The 22,639-nt window shown below is 44.4% G+C and overlaps 1 protein-coding gene across 2 annotated transcripts in view; it reads left to right on the top strand.

Moving 5' to 3' along the window:
* The window catches only part of LOC115382203 (NLR family CARD domain-containing protein 3-like), a 617,169-nt gene that overhangs the window by 102,885 nt on the left and 491,645 nt on the right, over positions 1–22,639 (top strand). The gene's annotated exons all lie outside the window — the stretch shown is intronic.

Raw genomic sequence — 22,639 nt, 5'->3', positions numbered from 1 at the left:
TATCCAGAAAGCAAACGCACAACCTCAAGGCAAAGATAACATTCACAGAACCATAGTTACATTCAGAAATTACACTATTTCATTCCAACTGACCACCAGGGGGCGGTGCTGAAAGCACTGAAAGATGAATCTCAACTCAGTCAGGAGGAATCCCAGAGACCAACCTCACTCAGAGGCCTCTGCAGAGTCCAGGACCACACCCAGTGGATGGGGAGTGGTGGGGTTCATGATGTAAAACCTAGAAAAAGGTGCGAGCGTCGTCCAGGAGGCAGCGGAACAAATGTTGTTGAGGGTCCTCCCCTCAGGGGGCCCAGAGTGTGGACACTGCTCTGGTGGAGTGGCAGCACACTCCACATGGTAGAGGGTTTTTCACCACCTGACAAGAACGGTGAAAGGAATCCACCATCCAGTGGAATAAGAGCTGCTTGGAGAGAGCACACTGCAAAATGTTTCGGTGTGAATTCACAGTAAATTACTGGATAAGTTTTGCATGACTTTCACAGCATGATTACAGCATGATACTGTGAAATGTCCTCACAACAATTTACTGTGATTTCACATCTGTGACATTACAATGCATTGTTGCAAAAGCACAACTGTTCACTGTAACTTCACAGTGTCCATGACAAAGCAGTACTGTGATGTTACAGGACACTACTGGGGAATTACAACCTTTGGCTCTACATCATTACAACAGGGCCCTGTGCTTTTACAGTGTGTGCTGTGAAAGTAACGCACAAGTCGACAGTAATTTACTGTGAAAGTAATGCAGATGAAGGATCCATTTACTGTAAATATATAATCATTGTTCAATTAAAATCACCCACCCACAGCCACCACACCCTGAAATGTGAGCCCAAACCTGCGAGTCAATTATCCAGCTGTCAGAGTAACATAAACACACAATATTTTTTTCATCTAATTTACTTTAATATGTAAGAAAAGCAACATCCACAAAATGCCACAGCAGGAATACACATTACAATCATGGTACAATTTAAAGCAAACCCCCCACCGCCACCACTCTGAGGTAAAGTCACTGTCAGCCCAGTGACGTATTGATTTACCAAGAGAGGTTGTTCAACATAACCACCAAGAAATTCAAGAAATTAAACCTCCTGGTCATAAACTTCCCACCGTTTGTGTCACAATAACAGCAACAGACATGTTCCTCTTTTTTGTCCGGACTACCCAGCTGTGTCATAATAACAGTACAACAATGTGAATGAGGCCTGGAAAGGTGAGAGAGGAAGAGAGAGAGTGATGAAGGGATGAGGCGCTCCTCTCAGCCTCAAACATTCTGAACATTCAACACGACAGCGTTGTGCAAAAATCTTATAATGCAAAGTATAATGCAAACATTTATCAAAGTGTTCAGCTGAGCCTTTTCCCATGTCACACCCTCATAGAGCTATCATCCAAACTTGTTGGACCTTCCTCTCACCATAAAATTATTGTTCACTCTTAGCCTGACAGTCAACAGGATGGTTAGCCTCGTCCTCTGATGACCCAGAAAGAAAGGGAAAAAAGAGAAATTACACAAAGGAAACCAGCGATACAAATTTAAGTTAAAATGCAGATTATGATCATCAGCATGTTGTAAAAACATGAAATCTGGACATATTTGCTGTTTGTAAAAAAAAAAAAAAAAAAAAAAATATATATACATACATATATACATATATATATATATATATTTATATATATATATATTTATATATACACACATATACATATATATATATATATACATACATACATATATATATATATATATATATATATATATATATATATATATATATATAAGAAAAAAGAAAAACTTAATGGACATTTTTTTGACATCTTAATGGTCTCTGAAATCACTCCTGTTCTCCTCCAGCTCTATTTGAGTATGAATTCTTATAAATCCTCAACCCTGTGAAGAACAATGAAGTATTTAACATGTTTTTATTTTTCAGAACAACCAGAGCTTTAAGAATATGCATGCTGTGGCGGTGTCATGTCAATGTAGAAAAATAGATATGACCAAATAGAGAGAGGAAAAAAACTAAAATTAATTTCATGCATATATATCGCAAAAGCACAGAAAATTATCAAGAAGTGAAATGTTATATAGCTTTTCTTTGAGGTCTTGGGGATTAAGAGAAAAATAACCAAGGCTCTAACTATGATATAAAATATATTATTTACATTATTTGCAGAAATGGCCCACTCTCCTGGTGTGTCTGGCCTGAAAGCTCTCTGTGTTTGCAGTGAGGCAGAGAGCCACAGTACAAGCCTGACATCTGCATGAGGTTCTGACCATTTTGTGTGTTTTCTGCAGTAAACAGGAGTTACCCTTCATCTCAGGCCCATTTCATGGTCTCAACTTGCATATGATGCAGAAGTGGTCATTTATGCATTTTTTATTAGGATTAAGGGGAGATTTCCTGATAGCAGTGATCATACACTGCAAACGTTAGCTAGCTAGCGTTAGCTAGCCTACATCAGACCACACAGGGCAAACACTAACGTTAGCTCGGTAGCGTTAGCTAGCCTACATCAGACCACACAGGGCAAACGCTAACGTTAGCTAGCTAGCGTTAGCTAGCCCACATCTGACCACACAGGCAAATGCTAACATTAGCTTGCTAGCATTAGCTGGCGTTAAATAGCTAGCGTAAGCTAGCCTTCATCTGACCACACAGGCAAACGCTAACGTTGCCAGTTAGCTAATAGTGCTAAACGTTGCTATTGGTGTTACTAGCAGCCTCTCACTAGGTAGCTACCGTTCACCGTTCATTACCTACAGGAGGACATGAGAGAACTTCTAACAGTTTCGGCCACCTGCCAACAAAATATAAACTGTGTCATGCGATAAACGTTCATTTGAAAGTAAATGTTAACAGACGTTTTGCAGGCAGCTCACCTTTTCCTTTCAGCCCAGACGACAAAGTGAAAGTGGCGCCTCCTCTGAGCTCCACCCTCTGCTTCCGTCAGCGCTCCGTCCAAAGCCCCGCCCCCACAAACTGGCTCAATGCTCCGTGTAGGAAGTGTAAATGCCGTCAGTCAGATGAGCCGAATGTTCACCTATCAACTTCTTGTAGCGTTTATGGAGCGGTGGCAGCAGCGAACAAGGATGACTGTTCTTTAGATTCAACACACTGGAGCTTTGTTGTTACAACAACTAAGCAACCAGACAAGCACACAAGCGCCCCCTAAAGGCGTGCAGGTCGAGGCCACCCCCATGGCAACCCCTCTGAGTCCCGGTCTGACAGGACATGAAAATAAAAGAACACAAAAAGAACAGAAAAGTGGAAATAGCACACAATAACAAACCCCCGACATGAGTATAACACAACGGAGCACAAATAAATGAAACAGAACACTTAAAACGGCCCTGAAATGGCCCCAAAACAATCCCGTTACCCATGATGCCTAGCGGCCCAGTCCACAGTCACTGGGGCAGCAGCATTATTCTCTACTTCAGTTAAGTCATGTGACTTACCAAGGAATTTTGAATCCAATGTTTGACTGTAATATTACTACTGAATCCTGTGAAGGCCTTGCATTGTTTAACTGTGTTGCTGTGATATTACAGACCTTGTTGTGATATAACAGGGGTTTTAGATTGCAGGATATTACTGTAAAATAACAGTGAGATGCTATGAAATCCAAGTCTATTGTAGTTTTTACAGGTATTCATTGGGACATTACAGGGAAACTTCATTACAACAAGTTACTGTAAAATAATACTGTTAATTATTGTGAAATGCTGGTAATTTTTTACAGTGCAGAGCCTCCATCAGGACCTCCAGAAAAGACCAAAGCTGTTCAGAGGAATGAATGTCCATGGTAGCATCAACATAGCATCCCAGGGTTCTGACTGGACTCTACAGCTCCTCCCTGTCTGGAGGACGCTCGAAAGGGAGCCATAACATGTGAGCCTGACAGGCTGAACAGACTGTAGACCTGACAGCACCTGTGGAAAAGAGCAAGGTTCAGTCTTAGAGTGGAAACCCTCATATCCAGGTGTCACTGCAGGCATGATGGGCTGATAAAGTGTCGTCTTGGAGGACCAGATTCTGCATGGGCAGTCAGAGAATGGGTGTGTGTGTGGTGTGTCAGAGAATGGGTGTGTGTGGTGTGTCAGATGTTAAAGTGTGTGTGTGTCCTGCTTCAGCAGGGCCGATGCTGCTCTGACCAACACAGTCTCAAGGCTTCCAGCAGACGGAGCCTCTTGACGCCCAACAGCCTCGTCCTGGAATCTTCAAGCTGGACGCCAACTGAACACCAGAAGAAGAAAGGACCCCAAGCAGGGGCATTAAAATGTTTGCTATGTGGCATGTAGCATGTAGCATGTAGCATGTAGCATGTAGCATGCTGTCCACAGTCAGTGATGGGCCGCTCCGTCACACTTTATAGAAAGCAGATGAGAAAAGCTGAATCTCCCTGCAGGTTCTAGACACTGGAAATACACTAAACCTTTGGACAGGGCTGCACGGTGGAGCAGTGGTCAGCACTGCTGCCTCACAGCAACAAGGTCCTGAGTTCAAACCCCAGCCAGAGCCTGGTGTCCTTCTGTGTGGTTTGCATGTTCTCCCTGTGTTCTCTCTCTCTCTGCTGACTGGATGAGCGTCTTCTCTGAAAACATTGGTCTTCATCTCTGTTCTCCTCGTCACAGCTGTTGTAAAGCACTGTGGGGTTCGGGGGGGGGGGGGGACTGGAACTTGTCAGAAGCTTTTTAAATGTCTTTTCCATGTGGGCAGATTCAAGTTTCCAGTCTCAGCTGAGCTGCAGAGCAGCAGCTTTCCATCCTCCACTCACTGTGTTTGTGATGCTCCAAGTCAGAGATGTAGAACTGAGTCCATGACAAACATTGATGTGGTTTTCATTGTTGCTTCTTCTTCAGGTTGAGCTGCTGTGGTCTGTCAGAGAGAAGCTGTGGAGCTCTGTCCTCAGTTCTCAGCTCTCAGTCCTCCAGTCTGACACATCTGGACCTGAGTAACAACGACCTGCAGGATTCAGGAGTGAAGCGTCTGTCTCTTGGACTGGAGAGTCCTCACTGTAAACTGGAAGCTCTCAGGTCAGGATCCAGCTGCTGCTTGATCATGTGGAGGATCTTCCTTCTTCCTTCTTGACTTGATGCAGCCATGTTTGTGTCTCCAGTCTGTCAGGGTGTCTGGTCTCAGAGGAAGGCTGTGCTTCTCTGGTCTCAGCTGTGAGATCCAAGTCCTCCCATCTGAGAGAGCTGGACCTGAGCTACAACCATCCAGGAGACTCAGGAGTGAAGGAGCTGTCAGCGGCAGTGGAGGATCCACACTGCTCACTGGAGACTCTCAGGTTCTGACATGATTGTTAAATATTTCCCACCACTCTCTGTTCTCCTCCTCACATCTGCAGAACATCTGTAGAACATCTCAATGGAACTTTGTAACATCTCAACATCCACTATTATCCAGAGAGCAAAAGCACAACCTCAAGGCAAAGATAACATTCACAGAACCACAGTTACGTTTGGAACTTTCATTGTATTTCATCCCAACTGACCACCAGGGGGCGGTGCTGAAAGCACTGAAAGATGAATCTCCACTCAGTCAGGAGGAATCCCAGAGACCAACCTCACTCAGAGGCCTCTGCAGAGTCCAGGACCACACCCAGTGGATGGGGAGTGGTGGGGTTCATGATGTAAAACCTAGAAAAAGGTGCCGGCGTCGCCCAGGAGGCAGCGGAACAAATGTTGTTGAGGGTCCTCCCCTCAGGGGGGGCCAGAGTGTGGACACTGCTCTGGTGGAGTGGCAGCACACTCCACATGGTAGAGGGTTTTTCACCACCTGACAAGAACGGTGAAAGGAATCCACCATCCAGTGGAATCAGAGCTGCTTGGAGAGAGCACACTGCAAAATGTTTCGGTGTGAATTCACAGTAAATTACTGGATAAGTTTTGCATGACTTTCACAGCATGATTACAGCATGATACTGTGAAATGTCCTCACAACAATTTACTGTGATTTCACATCTGTGACATTACAATGCATTGTTGCAAAAGCACAACTGTTCACTGTAACTTCACAGTGTCCATGACAAAGCAGTACTGTGATGTTACAGGACACTACTGGGGAATTACAACCTTTGGCTCTGCATCATTACAACAGGGCCCTGTGCTTTTACAGTGTGTGCTGTGAAAGTAACGCACAAGTCGACAGTAATTTACTGTGAAAGTAATGCAGATGAAGGATCCATTTACTGTAAATATATAATCATGGTTCAATTAAAATCAACCCCCCCACAGCCACCACACCCTGAAATGTGAGCCCAAACCTGCGATTCAATTATCCAGCTGTCAGAGTAACATAAACACACAATATTTTTTTCATCTAATTTACTTTAATATGTAAGAAAAGCAACATCCACAAAATGCCACAGCAGGAATACACATTACAATCATGGTACAATTTAAAGCAAACCCCCCACCGCCACCACTCTGAGGTAAAGTCACTGTCAGCCCAGTGACGTATTTATTTACCAATAGAGGTTGTTCAACATAACCACCAAGAAATTCAAGAAATTAAACCTCCTGGTCATAAACTTCCCACCGTTTGTGTCACAATAACAGCAACAGACATGTTCCTCTTTTTTGTCCGGACTACCCAGCTGTGTCATAATAACAGTACAACAATGTGAATGAGGCCTGGAAAGGTGAGAGAGGAAGAGAGAGAGTGATGAAGGGATGAGGCGCTCCTCTCAGCCTCAAACATTCTGAACATTCAACACAACAGCGTTGTACAAAAATCTTATAATGCAAAGTTGTCTTCAAAAAAAAAGCACAAAAAAAACACTGAAAACTGAGCCTGAAAACTGCTGCAGCAAAAAAAAAAAAAAAGAAAAAACTGTGATGCCCACTTAAAGTCCAGTAGTTTCCTCAAAGGGTGTCCACATGAGGGTTCACTGTTGTCCACTTCCTAGTCTTGGAGCCTCTTTCAGGATTGATGCCTGAGAAGCTCCTGTTAATGAGCAAAGACAGTGTCAGTTTAAACAGGCTTATGTACTGCAGTCAACATTTATCAAAGTGTTCAGCTGAGCCTTTTCCCATGTCACACCCTCATAGAGCTATCATCCAAACTTGTTGGACCTTCCTCTCACCATAAAATTATTGTTCACTCTTAGCCTGACAGTCAGCAGGATGGTTAGCCTCGTCCTCTGATGACCCAGAAAGAAAGGGAAAAAAGAGAAATTACACAAAGGCAACCAGCGATGCAAATTTAAGTTGGAATGCAGATTGTGATCATCAGCATGTTGTAAAAACATGAAATCTGGACATATTTGCTGGTTTAAAAAAAAAAAAAAAAAAAAAAAAAAAAATATATATATATATATATATATATATATATATATATACATATATATATATATATATACATATATATAGATATATGAAAAAAGAAAAACTTAATGGACATTTCTTTGACATCTTAATGGTCTATGAAATCACTCCTGTTCTCCTCCAGCTCTATTTGAGTATGAATTCTTATAAATCCTCAACCCTGTGAAGAACAGTGAAGTATTTAACATGTTTTTATTTTTCAGAACAACCAGAGCTTTAAGAATATGCATGCTGTGGCGGTGTCATGTCAATGTAGAAAAATAGATATGACCAAATAGAGAGACAGACCTGCCAACCTGTATGCATTTTGCGTAGCAGGTACGCAATTTCACATCAAAACACGCTGGTACGCTCCGCCTCATTAAACTACGCAAAAAGCTGCAGACGTCTGTGAGCGCTGTTATAAATGCGGACCGTGGACGTTCTCATGTCTGACAACACGATGCAGCAGCAGAGCTCTGAAGTGTCACGCATTTCGGTATGTTGTCACGCAGTCACGGCACATACTGTATTTGTCACGCTGAAAAAAATACCGGTAAATTAGGCTGGTGCGCCGCAGCTCTGGAACCGGGAGGAAACACATGTGCTGCCCTGGTAGTGCTGCGACGTTCAATGAACAAGTTGTTCGTTTGAACGGCTCTTTCAAGTGAACGACGAGAGCCGGTTCACAGCTGTCTGAGAGTCGTTCCTTTGTGCAAACTGTCCACGCTTCCTTCACATGTCTCCTGAGTGTCTCCTGAGTCCAGCTGTCTCCGCTGCCTTCATGTGAATGACGGAGTTTCAGTATTCCGCCGCTCGCTCCAGTCACCTGAATGCAGCAGCTAACTAGCGGAGGAGGAGTGTCGCGAAACCGGAGAGGATCCGGTGTTTTGGAAGAACTGATTCCCTATTAACTGGCGACTGGGTTTCTTTCACGTCCCTTGTTGCTGATAGATGTTAAAAACCAGACAAAAAGCTGTGTCCGACCTTTTATGAGTCTGATTTCAACATCTGCGGCTACTAGCAGCAGCAGCAGGAAGTGCTAAAGGAAGTCAGTCACCAGTTAGCAAGGAAACCAGTTAATTTGAAACACCGTATAGATGGCTTTATAAAGGTTTTAGTAATGGAACACACGCACGCATGCGCACACACACAGCATAAAATGCTCAGTTAAAGGACATGTAGCAGCATTTTGAAGCTCTTTTCTGGGGACGACGAGCAAGGTCAGCCGCAATGTAATGTGTATCAGAAAAACATCTGTTAAATATTTGTCATTAAACAAATGAAAACTTAAAATTTAAAACTGAATCCCCCCCCCCCCCCCCCCAGTCGACAACTGCCCCGGCAAGTGGTATTCCAAAAATTTTGCCAAGGTTGGCAGGTCTGAGAGAGAGGAAAAAAACAAAAATTAATTTCACGCATATATATCGCAAACGCACAGAAAATTATCAAGAAGTTAAATGTTATATGGCTTTTCTTTGAGGTCTTGGGGATTAAGAGAAAAATAACCAAGGCTCTAACTATGATATAAAATATATTATTTACATTATTTGCAGAAATGGCCCACTCTCCTGGTGTGTCTGGCCTGAAAGCTCTCTGTGTTTGCAGTGAGGCAGAGAGCCACAGTACAAGCCTGACATCTGCATGAGGTTCTGACCATTTTGTGTGTTTTCTGCAGTAAACAGGAGTTACCCTTCATCTCAGGCCCATTTCATGGTCTCAACTTGCATATGATGCAGACGTGGTCATTTATGCATTTTTTATTGATGTAACCCAGGTGAGAAAAGCCCTTTCTCTCTTGGTTTTCCTCATAAAAAAAGTTATTTCTTCCGCACCGTGCGTCGTGACGTCACGCGGTCACGTGACGAAGCGCGCCCAATAGCAGTCTACAAACACAGGCTGCAGCTGGCGGCCGCTAGTCGCGTTGGGGGCACGTTTGGAAGGAGGAAGCAGCAGGTATGTCGGAGCGTTGCTCGCTTAAATCAGAGCTGATTATCATGAGACTAAACACAGTGCATGTCGGATCATAGGAGCTGATTACCAGAGCCGTCGGCCGTCTGTAGCCGAGCCGTGCAGAAAACAAACGTCGGAATTGGTGAGTCGCGCTAGCATTAGCATTAGCCTCCATTCATACGAAGCTCCATTCATTCATTCAGTTACGCTGCCTATGTTCCGGATATGTCAATGTTAAAAGAACTGAAACACTGTTATTTATTTATTGGACGATTAATCACCTGTCTGGTGACTATGATATGAAATATGCACTTTAAAGCCGGTTTCCGTGTGAAGCTGGTGTTTATCATGCACAGCCCAGCTGATCACTGGAGCTGTTTTTGCACTTTGATTGTGTGATATTTGGACACTGATTGTATTTATATTTATTCAAATCGGATTTTATAATGGATATTATATTGTACAATATGGGATTGGGATAACAATCTGTTATTTAGTACAAGTTATTTTGTTATTTTGTTATTTTGATAAGTGTACACATTTGACCTCACTGGACCTGTTTTGATACAGGCCAGGTGGCGATGGCGAGCCAGGAAGCCCAGTCAGGCACGAGAGCCTGAAGAAGGAACTTGGAGAAACAGACCAAGTGTGGACCTTGCTCTGTCTTGCTCTGCCCTGCGCTGTTCTACTCTGCCTTGGTCAGGCTGGTAGGATACATCACACTGCAGCTGCCCTCGTTCTGCCCTGCAACTCATTCACAGGCCACTTTTCAATCAGTACATCCCCTTCCCCAATTTGGATTTCCCCCTGGACACTCACAAGTGGGACCTGAACTGGTTGCTTTTCCCATCTGGCACACAAATCCTATTTGTGTGTTTTTTCCAGTGGACAATGACGCGCTGCATTGCGTGACGTATGCGTGTATATAGTTTTTTTTCTTGTTGAACGTTCATTTGGTTTTCTATAATTATCAATTTATTGTTTGTGTTCTTTTGTCTGTTGTTTTGTTTGTCTGCTTGCACAATTATATAAAACGGTACCATCACTACAACCAACCTGCGTTCAGACTTTCACTCTCCACTCCTAGAGCGAACAGAGTCTTCTGATTGGATCACAGCCCGGAGTTCAACAGTTACATGTAGGTTACATAACGTGGCGAGCCTAGCCAGGAGTGGAGAAAAAGCTGAACATATTTTTTTTTTTGGTTTTGTATTTATATACATTTATTGTGTAAACATGGACATATTCGAAAAACATGGCATTAAGATTTCGAACGCAGTTTTGATAAAGGAGGCAACAAAAACTAAGACAGACGAAGAGGCTATCGACTTCTTAAAACAGTACGGCTCTATTTCGAAGTTTGAGTATATAGATGAACCTGGTTCCGTTTTTCACCGTTCGATTGTGGTCGAATATAGTTCAGGCGCGGCGTTGAGTGCTTTCCGCCCGTATTTACCATATACCTGTGTGTGTGACGGCGGCAAGGTTACATATGAGATTTTGGACTTGTCTACAGTTTGTGCAAAAGAAGTAGGGAAACTGCAGACAGAAAGCTACCTGTCAGAACTCCAAAAAGTAGCTAAATTGACAGGGCAAGATTTCGCAGTTGTCCTTAATGGGGTGATGTCTCTGCTCGGTCAGACAGTCACCAAGCTCCACCCCACGACCACTGAGGATAAGTGCCCTGTGGAGGGCAGTACTACTGCAGTCAGAGACAGTCCGCAGACTCCATCCATGTATTCTCCTCTCGTTTCTGGTCACCCGATTGGTTCTGCTGCAGATTACAACACTGTGCCACAGCCAACCATCCAGCTCGATCCCACAAGCCAATATACCCCGAGACCTTCCCTGCCAGGTATGTCACATGACAACCTCAATCCACCAGAAGTTCAGCGTTATGTGGTTGAGCATATTGTCAAGAATGATGACAGCACAATGCACTCCACACAGCGTCTCAGAGCTTTCTCTGGGAGATCACCCAGACCACAAACTGAGTCAGATTATGACACTTGGCGGTCTGGAGTTGAGCTGTTATTGAAGGATCCTGCAGTGTCTGATCTCCAGCGTTCACGCAAGATCTTTGATAGCTTGTTACCACCTGCCGCTGACGTGGTTAAGCATCTGAGACCCGACACCCCACCAACAGTGTATCTGCAGACACTTGATTCAGCGTTTGGTACTGTTCAGGATGGCGATGAACTATACGCCAAGTTTATGGACACATTCCAAGATGCTGGAGAGAAACCATCCAATTACCTACAGCGACTGCAGGTGGCACTAAATCAGGCAGTAAAACGAGGCGGAGTCCTAAACAAAGACTTTGACCGACATTTACTGACCCAGTTCTGCCGTGGCTGTTGGGATGATTCTCTTATTACCGGACTTCAATTGAAGCAGCGGAAACACAACCCACCTTCGTTTGCCGAGTTTCTGCTTCTTCTGCGAACTGAGGAAGATCGCGAAGCTGCAAAAGCCATCCGGATGAAACAGCATCTCGGTTCATCCCGAACCAAAGCTGCAACTCACGTGCAGTATGCTTACTCCGACAGCGCAGAGAAGGGAGAGATTGCTGCACTCACTAATGTCACGCAGCAACTTGCTCAACAAATAGTTGATATGCAAAAGCAACTTGCAGCCCTTACTGCTGCCCAATCAGGCAACAGTCAGTCCACTGCTTGGAAGCCCACACCAGGCCGTAAATGGGGTGAGGGGCAGAGGACGGCCAAGCCACCAAAGAACCCGTCCTCTGTTCCCAGAGCCGGCTACTGCTATCGGTGTGGTGAGGATGGCCATATCAAGCCTCAATGTGACAACCCCCCAAACTCTGCACTTGTCGCAGCTAAGAAGAAACAGCTCGCTGAAAAACAACAAAGATGGCAGAAATCAAACGCTTCTGCAAAATATCCTTTAAACTAGAGTCAGTTCCAGTTGGGGGGCGAACCGGAACTGTTGTGGACCCACAATGTCCCAATGAGGAAAAATATGTGAGATGTCAAGAAATAACCCAAACCACTTCTGTTCCAGCTACATTACCTAAGGGTTTAGTTGGATCCCGCTGCACAGCCAACATCAGAATCGCTGGTGAAGAATTTAACTGTCTCTTGGACACAGGATCGCAAGTCACTACGGTCCCGGTATCATTCTACAACCAGTATTTTGCAGACCAACCCGTGAGATCCTTGTGTGACTTATTGCAGGTTGAGGGAGCTGCAGGTCAAGCAGTTCCGTACCTTGGCTACGTGGAGATGGTGGTCACTTTCCCCAGTGAATTCCTGGGAGCTGATTTTGACGTCTCCACGCTGGCACTTGTCGTTCCTGACACTGGGAACCATCAGTCTCCGGTGTTAATAGGTATGAATACCTTAGAGCCACTTTACAGCCAGTATATGGGGAGTGAGTATGCCAACTTCCAGCCAGCTGCCCATGGCTACAAGGCAGTGCTTAAACTGTTACAGATCCGCCACCAACAGCAATTGGTGGGCAGTGATAGTGTTGTGAGGTTAGCCAGTAAATCTCCAGTCCTCATCCCTGCTGGTTCCACCACCCTCGTTGATGGCTCCATTCACACCAGTATGCTGTCTTCTGGTCGATGGGCGCTCGTGGAGCACCCAGGTTCACCGCTGCCAGGTGGGCTGTGTGTTAAAAACTCGTTGATTACGCTGTCAAGTGATTCCCAAAGAAAGATTCCAGTTATCCTCAGTAATGAGTCAGATCAGGCTGTAACCATTCCACCTCTGTCTACCATCGCTGACCTTGTGATTGCACCCCAAATCCTATCACACAGTGTGTCACATCATTCATCATTAGAAAATTCCCCTGCTCTGAAGTTGGAATTTGGAGATTCACCAATTCCACCAGAGTGGAAGACCAGGATCACTGAGAAGCTCAACGAGATCCCTGACGTCTTTGCCCTCAGTGACACAGACTTTGGACGCACAGACAGGGTGAAACATCATATAAAGCTCCATGATGAAACTCCATTCAAGCACAGAGCCAGGCCTATCCACCCTCAAGACATCGAGGCTGTCCGGCAACATCTAAGAGACCTGCTGGAAGCTGGAGTGATTCGGGAGTCAGAATCGTCGTTTTCATCCCCAATTGTCGTGGTCCGTAAGAAGAATGGTGACATACGATTGTGTGTTGATTATCGGAAACTGAACTTACAGACAGTTAAGGATGCCTATCCTCTGCCAAACTTGGAGGAGTCTCTGTCCGCATTGTCTGGTTCTAAATGGTTCAGTGTTCTCGATTTGAAATCTGGGTATTACCAGATCGAGATGAATGAAGCTGACAAAGCTAAAACCGCTTTTGTTACGCCCATTGGATTTTGGGAGTTTAACCGGATGCCACAAGGGATAACGAACGCTCCATCTACGTTTCAACGGTTAATGGAGAAGAGCATGGGGGATCTTCATTTGAAAGAAGTTTTGGTTTTCTTGGATGATCTGATTGTCTTTTCAGACACACTGGAAGAACACGAGCGAAGGTTGTTGCGGGTACTACATCGCTTGAAAGAATATGGGTTGAAGCTCTCTCCTGAGAAATGTAAATTTTTCCAGAAGTCTGTGAGATATCTGGGACACATTGTTTCAGAAAAGGGAGTTGAGACTGATCCAGATAAGATCCTTGCCTTAAAAACCTGGCCAATTCCAAGAACTTTAAAGGAGCTCAAGTCGTTCTTAGGTTTTGCTGGCTATTACCGGAGGTTTTTAAAGGGTTACTCTACCATTGCAAAGCCTCTCAATGATTTGACGCGTGGTTATGTGCCTACCTCCAAAGCCCAGAAGAGATCCAGTCCAGCTAAAACCCAGGACCCAAAGCAGCCCTTTGGAGAGCGATGGTCACCTGCCTGCCAGCTTGCTTTTGAAACGCTCATTGAAAGGTTGACCAGTTCCCCAGTACTTGGCTTCGCTGACCCAAAACTGCCATATATTTTACATACAGACGCCAGCACCACTGGGCTTGGCGCAGCTTTGTATCAGGAGCAGGAAGGTCAGCTGAGAGTGATCGCCTACGCCAGCCGTGGCCTATCGGCGAGTGAGTCCAGATATCCTGCCCACAAGTTGGAATTTCTCGCACTGAAGTGGAGTGTGTGTGAAAAGTTTTATGACTACCTGTACGGGGCCAACTTCGTGGTAGTGACTGATAATAACCCGCTCACTTACCTGTTAACAACAGCGAAGTTGGATGCTGCCAGTCACAGGTGGCTTGCTGCTTTATCCACCTATACTTTCAAGCTGCAATATCGAGCTGGGAAGCAGAATTTGGATGCTGATGCTCTATCTCGGCGTCCTCACAACCATTTGGCTGACCCAGCAATACTAAAAGATCAAGATCTCATCAACAAATTCACTGAGGAGCATGTCATTGAATTTGGTGACTCTGAGGAGCTTGATCCAGCCATTGTCTCAGCCATCTGTCACCGCTGCCTTGTCATCAGTCAGCCGAGCAGTTTGGCAGAGAATCCCGTGGCCTTAGTTGAGTCTTTGAGCCTGTCAGCTCAAGCCATTCCTGACTGCTATGTTCGTGAAGATCTTCATGGCCTACCAGTTGTTCCCTCCCTGTCACATCAGGACCTCAAAGAAAAGCAACGTGCTGATCCAGTCATAAGTGAGGTCATCCACCAGATGGAGACTGGGGAGAAAGTTCTCCCGACAGCGAAACAAGAGCTCCCAGAAATTGCGCTGTTGCTGAGGGAGCTGAACCGCCTTGAGCTGCAAGAGGACATCTTGTATCGGAGAAGGCAAGATGGAGAACAAGTTTCGTTCCAGCTGGTATTGCCGGAAGATCAGAGATCAGTTGTCTTTAAGAGCTTGCATGACGACATGGGTCACCTGGGCATCGAGCGAACTATAGATCTTGTCCGTACCCGGTTTTTTTGGCCTCGTATGGCAGCTGATATTGAAGCGAAGATTAAGACTTGTCATCGTTGTGTACGACGTAAAGCACTTCCAGAGAGATCAGCACCACTGGTTAATATCAAGACTACTCGTCCCTTGGAGTTACTCTGCATGGATTACTTGTCACTGGAACCTGATCAAAGCAATACAAAGGACATTCTGGTTTTTACGGACCACTTCAAAAAGTTTTCAGTGGCCATTCCCACAGCAAACCAGAAGGCGAAAACAGTGGCGAAGTGTCTATGGGAGAATTTCATAGTGTACTATGGAATACCAGAACGCCTCCATACTGACCAAGGGCCTGACTTCGAGTCAAAATTGATCAAAGAGCTGTGTCAATTTGCTGGTATTGTTAAAACCAGAACCACCCCTTACCACCCTCGGGGAAACCCAGTTGAAAGGTTTAACCTTACTCTGCTCAGTATGCTTGGTACTCTGGAGCATAAGCAGAAGACTAAGTGGAAGGACTACGTGAAACCGTTAGTGCATGCCTACAACTGCACACGGAATGATGTCACTGGGTTTACGCCGTATGAGCTGATGTTTGGCCGTTCACCGCGTCTTCCGGTTGATCTGGCTTTCAACTTGCCTGTGCGGGAGAATCAGTCCAGTTCTCATTCGCAGTATGTTGACAGTTTACGGTCTAGACTGGAAGAGAGTTTCCAGTTAGCGTCACAGAATGCGGCACGATCTGGTGAAAGGAACAAAGCTCGCTTCAATCAGCGAGTTACTCCCTCATGTCTGGAGGAAGGTGATCGAGTCTTAGTGCGAAATGTCAGACTTCGTGGCAAGCACAAGCTTGAAGATAAATGGGAGAGAGATGTGTACGTCGTTGTGAAACGTGCTGGAGACCTGCCCGTGTACACAGTGCAGCCAGAGAACAGGTCAGATGGGCCAACTCGTACATTGCATCGAGATTTACTTCTCCCATGTCCCTTCCTGCCGGCGTGTGGTGATGCAGATCCTGTACCAGTTACACCACCACATCGTCCTCAAACCCGGAGCCAGGAACCAGCAAGTGTTGATTCCAGTGAAGATCTGGTTGAGGAAGAAGATGGATGGGATGTGCCTCAAGTCCGAATCAATCCGACCTCATTCCTATTCCAAAGTTCACCTGCGTCCATAGTGAATCCCGTGGACCCAGGTCCAGAAGTTTTGCAGTCACCTGCCTGTGGTGAATCCTCTGCTGAGTCTGGGGCTACTTTACCTGCAAGGGAAGAAGAAATTGAGCCTGGTGAAAATTTGCCTGAACCTGAAGGAATGCCAGCAACTTGTGTTCCTGAAGATCGACCCATAGAAGAACCAGTGCTCCTTGACCAAGCAGAGATGTCACCCAGCCAAAACGAGCAATTGCTCAGTCCAGAAAACATACCTTCTGAACTTCCAACCTAACCTGATCCGGTCGTTGAAGCAATTCCTGTTGTTCGACAGTCTAGTCGGCAGCGTCAACCTCCTAATCGCCTTCAGTATGCGGCATTAGGTAATCCGGTTATTGCAGTCGTACGAACATTATTTCATGGCTTTATTGACGCTTATAGTGACGCGCTTGGCACCGCTGCAGCCTCTGACCTTGTGCCATCTCGTGTGTACGAAGTTTAGCATGCACCAGGAGTTGCATGATCTAAAGGGGGGAGGATGTAACCCAGGTGAGAAAAGCCCTTTCTCTCTTGGTTTTCCTCATAAAAAAAGTTATTTCTTCCGCACCGTGCGTCGTGACGTCACGCGGTCACGTGACGAAGCGCCCAATAGCAGTCTACAAACACAGGCTGCAGCTGGCGGCCGCTAGTCGCGTTGGGGGCACGTTTGGAAGGAGGAGCAGCAGGAGCTGATTGCCAGAGCCGTCGGCCATCTGTAGCCGAGCCGTGCAGAGAACAAACGTCGGAATTGGCCAGGTGGCGATGGCGAGCCAGAAAGCCCAGTCAGGCACGAGAGCCTGAAGAAGGAACTTGGAGAAACAGACCAAGTGTGGACCTTGCTCTGTCTTGCTCTGCCCTGCGCTGTTCTACTCTGCCTGGTCAGGCTGGTAGGATACATCACACTGCAGCTGCCCTCGTTCTGCCCCTGCAACTCATTCACAGGCCACTTTTCAATCAGTACATCCCTTTCCCCAATTTGGATTTCCCCCTGGACACTCACAAGTGGGACCTGAACTGGTTGCTTTCCCATCTGACACACAAATTCTATTTGTGGTTTTCCAGTGGACAATGACGCGCTGCATTGCGTGACGTATGGTATATAGTTTTTTCCTTGTTGAACGTCATTTGGTTTTCTATAATTATCAATTTATTGTTTGTTTTTTTTGTCTGTTGTTTTGTTTGTCTGCTTGCACAATTATATAAAAGGGTACCATCACTACAACCAACCTGCGTTCAGACTTTCACTCTCCACTCCTAGAGCGAACAGAGTCTTCTGATTGGATCACAGCCCGGAGTTCAACAGTTACATGTAGGTTACACAATCTTCAAACCATTGATAACACTTTTTATTGTCTTTAAACCACTACAAAAGGAAACTTAAGTTTTTTTATTTTCTTAACAGTTTCTTACTTCCTGCTATCCACACGTATGAAATTAACTAACCCGAACTAATCACAGGGATACAAATGTCTGAAAAAAAACCTTCAGATGACTCCAAAAGCCACAAGGCTGGTGGCGGCAACCAAAGAGAGAGGAAGAGTAATTGTAAAATGTTTGAAAAAAGCAATAAGATCATCTGGTAAAATCATATTTCCCTCAACAAATCAATGTAGAAGTTGTTGAAATCCCCTCCTTGTCTTCTCTGCCATGATTGAGAGTAAAACTCCAGCGATCAGCAGCTTATTGAGATCAGAATCTTCCTGAGGTACTGTGACCATTCCTGGTAGAAAGTGTGTGTGTGGAGGGTGATATGAGGTGAATCCACCTGCACAGTCTTCCAGCTGGACTGGATTTATAAAGGGAAAGAGCTGCATGGTTTATAAATCAGAGGATGTTTCTGCTTTTGGTGCTGGTAGACTTTTAGTGTGGATCCTCCACAGTGTGTGATCAACGAGGCCCCTGGCCTGCAGAGTCCAACATCTGGTTCTTCCTCCTTTGAGTGAGCAGCATGGAGCCGGAGCTCCTTCAGCAGCTGTGTCACGTTGGTAAAGCCAGGTGTGGCTTCGTTCAGCAGTCTGAACCTGTGCTGACGCTACGGGGTTTCCCTCCACGTCACTGGGGGCCGGTCGCTCTGAATCTGAGGAGGGTTTCCACACTCGTTACCCTCACTTTTAACTGGAATATATCAAAGTAATCACATTATTTTCCTCCGGTGGCCAGACTTTGTCTAAACAAACCTGAAAACCATTTGTAGGAGAGATCAATGACAACTGAAGGGCTCGTCCGGGAATTGAACCCAGGATCTCACACACCCTAAGTGAGAATCATACTCCTAGACCAACGAGCCACATACTGAAGAAGCAAAAACACTCAACTGATTGTCATGAATTAGGCAGGTGATCCAGACTCCTGACAGCCTGGACAGTCCAGTCCAGTCCAGTTTATTTATAAAGCACTACTAAAAACAAAAGTGTTGACCAAAGTGCTGTACAGACACAAATAAAAACATAGAATAGAAATAGACATGAAAATATTAATCAGACAACACTGACAACTTTTCAGTAAAATACAGTCTCACACTAGTAAAAGCCAAAGAAAATAAGAGAGTCTTAAGACGGGACTTAAAAATAGGAAGAGAATCTGATTGCTTTATGTGCAGAGGTAAATCATTCCACAGTTTTGGACCAGCGGTAGAAAATGCTCGATAACCCCTACATTTGAGATTTGTATCAGGAACCGCAAGGTGAGCCTTGTTTGCTGATCTGAGATGACGTCCTGGCACATAAGGTACCAGCAGTTCAGACAAATATGGTGGGGCAAGACCATTTAAAGATTTGAAAACAAATAAAAGAACTTTAAAATCGATCCGGTAGCAGACAGGAAGCCAATGAAGAGACGACAACACTGGTGATATGTGGTCGTATTTTCGTGTGCCAGTTAAAAGGCGAGCTGCAGCATTTTGAACGAGCTGCAGACGCTTCAGTAAACTCTCCTCAATGCCGGCATAAAGAGCATTACAATAGTCCAGCCGAGTTGAAACAAAGCATGAATCAATATTTCAAAATTGTGTTTTGAGAGGAAAGATTTTACCTTAGTGATCTGTCTCAGATGGAAAAAATTTGACTTCACAACAGCACTAAACTGCTTATCAAGGTTGAGTTCATGGTCCATTTTAACACCCAGGTTTGTAACAGTGGGCTTAACAAACTGACTCAAAGGCCCCAAGTTAACTTGTTTACTGCTGGCCTTACTATGGACCAACCAGAAGAACCTCAGTTCTGCTATCATTGAGACACAGAAAATTTTCTGACATCCAGTCCTTAGTCGTGTTAATGCAGTCCAGAAGTTGTGCAGCACTGAATGAATCTTCACACTTCAGAGGTACATAGATTTGACAGTCATCGGCGTAAAGATGGAAGGACACACGAAACCTCCGTAGAACAGATCCCAGCGGAAGCAGATATAAAGAATAAAGAAGTGGCCCAAGGATTGACCCCTGTGGCACGCCGCACGACAGAGGAGCTGGGAGGACACAAAATCACCAATTTTGACGCAAAAACTTCTGTCTTTCAAGTAGGAGCGAAACCACTCTAAAGCGGATCCCTTAATCCCAACCAGATTTTCAAGGCGGGACAGGAGGATTTCATGATCCACTGTATCGAACGCTGCAGTCAAGTCCAATAAAACTAAAGGAACCATCTGTCCAGAGTCAGCAAACATAAAAATGTCATTAAAAACTCTCAACAGAGCTGTCTCAGTACTGTGGAGACTTTTAAAACCCGACTGAAAAACCTCTGGGATCTGTTGCTCATCTAAAAAGCTTTCAACGATTAAAAACACATTTTTCCAAGATTTTAGACAGAAATGGAAGTTTGGAAATCGGACGTGAGTTTGCAGGATCTTTAGGATCAAGGCCAGACTTTTTTAACAATGGCTGAACAACAGCATGTTTCAAACTTTTGTTGACCACTCCATTTGCCAAGCTTCCATTAACATAATGTAAAACAAAAGTTGCAATAGAAGGAAACACTTCTTTGAACAGACGTGGAGGAGTAGGATCATTGGGGAACCAGCAGGCTTCATTTTACAAACCACTTTTTCTAAGCAAGAGAGTGTTACTGGCTCAAACGTATGGAGCAGAGCTGAGCAAGAGGCAGAAACAGGTGAACTGACAGCTGGAGGGCTGATAAGGGCCCTTGTAGACACAATCATATTCACAAAAAAGTTCAGGAAATTCTCACAGACCTCAGGTGAGGCTTCCAGGCCATCCGACTGAGGAATGTTCAGAGCTCTGTTCACCATATTAAAAAGAACTCGTGGTTTTTGCCTATTGGCTGTCACAATATCAGCAAAATATTAGCTTTAGCTGCTTTTACACATTTCTGATACCTTTGCAGACATTTCTGTAAAATTTCAAGAGACACTTGCAGCCTATCTACACTCATGTCTGATGGCACGAGTGGACTCATTTAGCCAAGGCTCAGCTTCAGGTTTTGGTCGTCTCACTTTAAGAGGAGAAACACTGTCTAAAACTGACTGGCAGGTTGATTCAAAATGTTGGAAAAACGTTTCAATATCAACATCGAAAAAAGAAATATCAGCAGCCAACACTGAGTTTTCAAAGGAAACAGAGAACTGAGCAGCAGTGGCAGAGTTAATGATGCGACAGTGTCGTGCAGGAACACAAGATTTAACCATGTTATGTGGACCGGGAACATCAAAAACAATTGGACAATGGTCTGAAAATACAGGGTCACAGACTTCAACATTACACACTGAAATGCCATGGGATAGCACTAAGTCCAGCGTGTGTCCATACCGATGCGTTGCTCCAGAAACAGACTGCACGAGGTTAAATGTATCAATAAGGTCCAGGAACTCTTGTCATAGGTTTACCTGGGCAGCATACTGCGTGAATATTAAAATCACCCAAAATCAACAAGCGGTCGAACCTTGACATAACATCAGCTAAGAAGCTGGAAAAGTCATTGATAAAGTACTTATTATATCCAGGTCGCCGGTACACAACAGCGCACAGAATGGGTGAATCAGAAGACAAAACAAAAGTATTGATCTCAAAACTCCAAGGCGCAGCCAAGGCGAGCTGTGCACACTTGTAAACACTGTTAAACACAGTCGCTACGCCACCACCATGACAGTTTCTTGGTGTCGAGAAATAGCTGAAACCAGGGGGCAAAAGTTCAGAAAAAGCACTCGACTCACCAGCTCCGGTCTTACTTTCAGTAATGAAGAGAAAATCTCAATAAAATCCTTTAGGATAAATGTCTTGTTCACCAATGAGTTGGCGTTTGTTAGCGCCATCCGGATAGGAGCCGCGGTGTTAGCCTGAGTGTTAGCCCTGCTATACACCCGCTGCAGAGGCCGAAGATTACGCAGGTCCAACCAGTGTTGTTTTTGGCAGCCTGCTTTGATTTAGTTTTAGTCTTAGTCTTTTGGACGAAATGCTCATTAGTTTTAGTCTAGTTTTAGTCATTTCAACACTTCATAGTTTTAGTCTAGTTTTAGTTGACGAAAACCAAACGGGTTTAGTCCAGTTTTAGTCATTAAAAAAGGCTGAAACAATAGTACATGAGAAAAAAGACAAAGGAAATTCTAAACCAAACAAACATAATAAAATATACTTAAATGGCACAAAACCATCATAACACATTGATTCCTTGTGAATTAAATAATAACTGGACTAGTTTGATACTTTACAACCTCAATGCAGTGCTTATATGAGCTCTGCAGACAGAATGAGAGGACTAATAGGAGTTTTGCTGATACTTTCAGGCTATTTTATAATGTCCATACTGATATAAAGGCTGAGATCTTTATTAAAACTGGTCTGTTATGTTTCTATTACTGATTTGAACTGGTCAGAGTAACTGCCTGTTACTTCTGGAGGAGAGATAACACCAATATTAAGATGGTTATGAGGAAAATACTACCATTAAAACAACTGAAATAAACTAAATTAATTCCTTGGGTAAACTTGATGGTATGAAACACTTGGAAGTCTTCAAAACTGAAATGACAATATAACTTGAGTTTGATAAACTTTGTAAGTATTCCTTACCTGAATTCTTTATACTAATTTTAAACAAGAGTGAAAATACATTTCTTCAAAATAAGACAACACCTGGATTATTTTTTAAAAAAAGAAAAGAACAAGAAAAAGTAAAGATTATTAGGTACTTGGGTAAAAATCTTCACTAATTAGTGGTGGGCTCCTATTGCAGCTTCACAGTAAAAACAAACAGTCAACAGTTGGATTAGATCCTCCGTCTCCCACTACGAGGCGTTCTGTTTTATTTCTGCTGGATTCTGATTAAAGTACATCCATAAATCGCTGCATCTTTTCC

Source organism: Salarias fasciatus, chromosome 23, assembly GCF_902148845.1.
Source record: "Salarias fasciatus chromosome 23, fSalaFa1.1, whole genome shotgun sequence".
In the NCBI taxonomy this organism is placed as follows: Eukaryota; Metazoa; Chordata; class Actinopteri; order Blenniiformes; family Blenniidae; genus Salarias; species Salarias fasciatus.
This window is presented reverse-complemented; position numbering and strand designations above follow the sequence as displayed.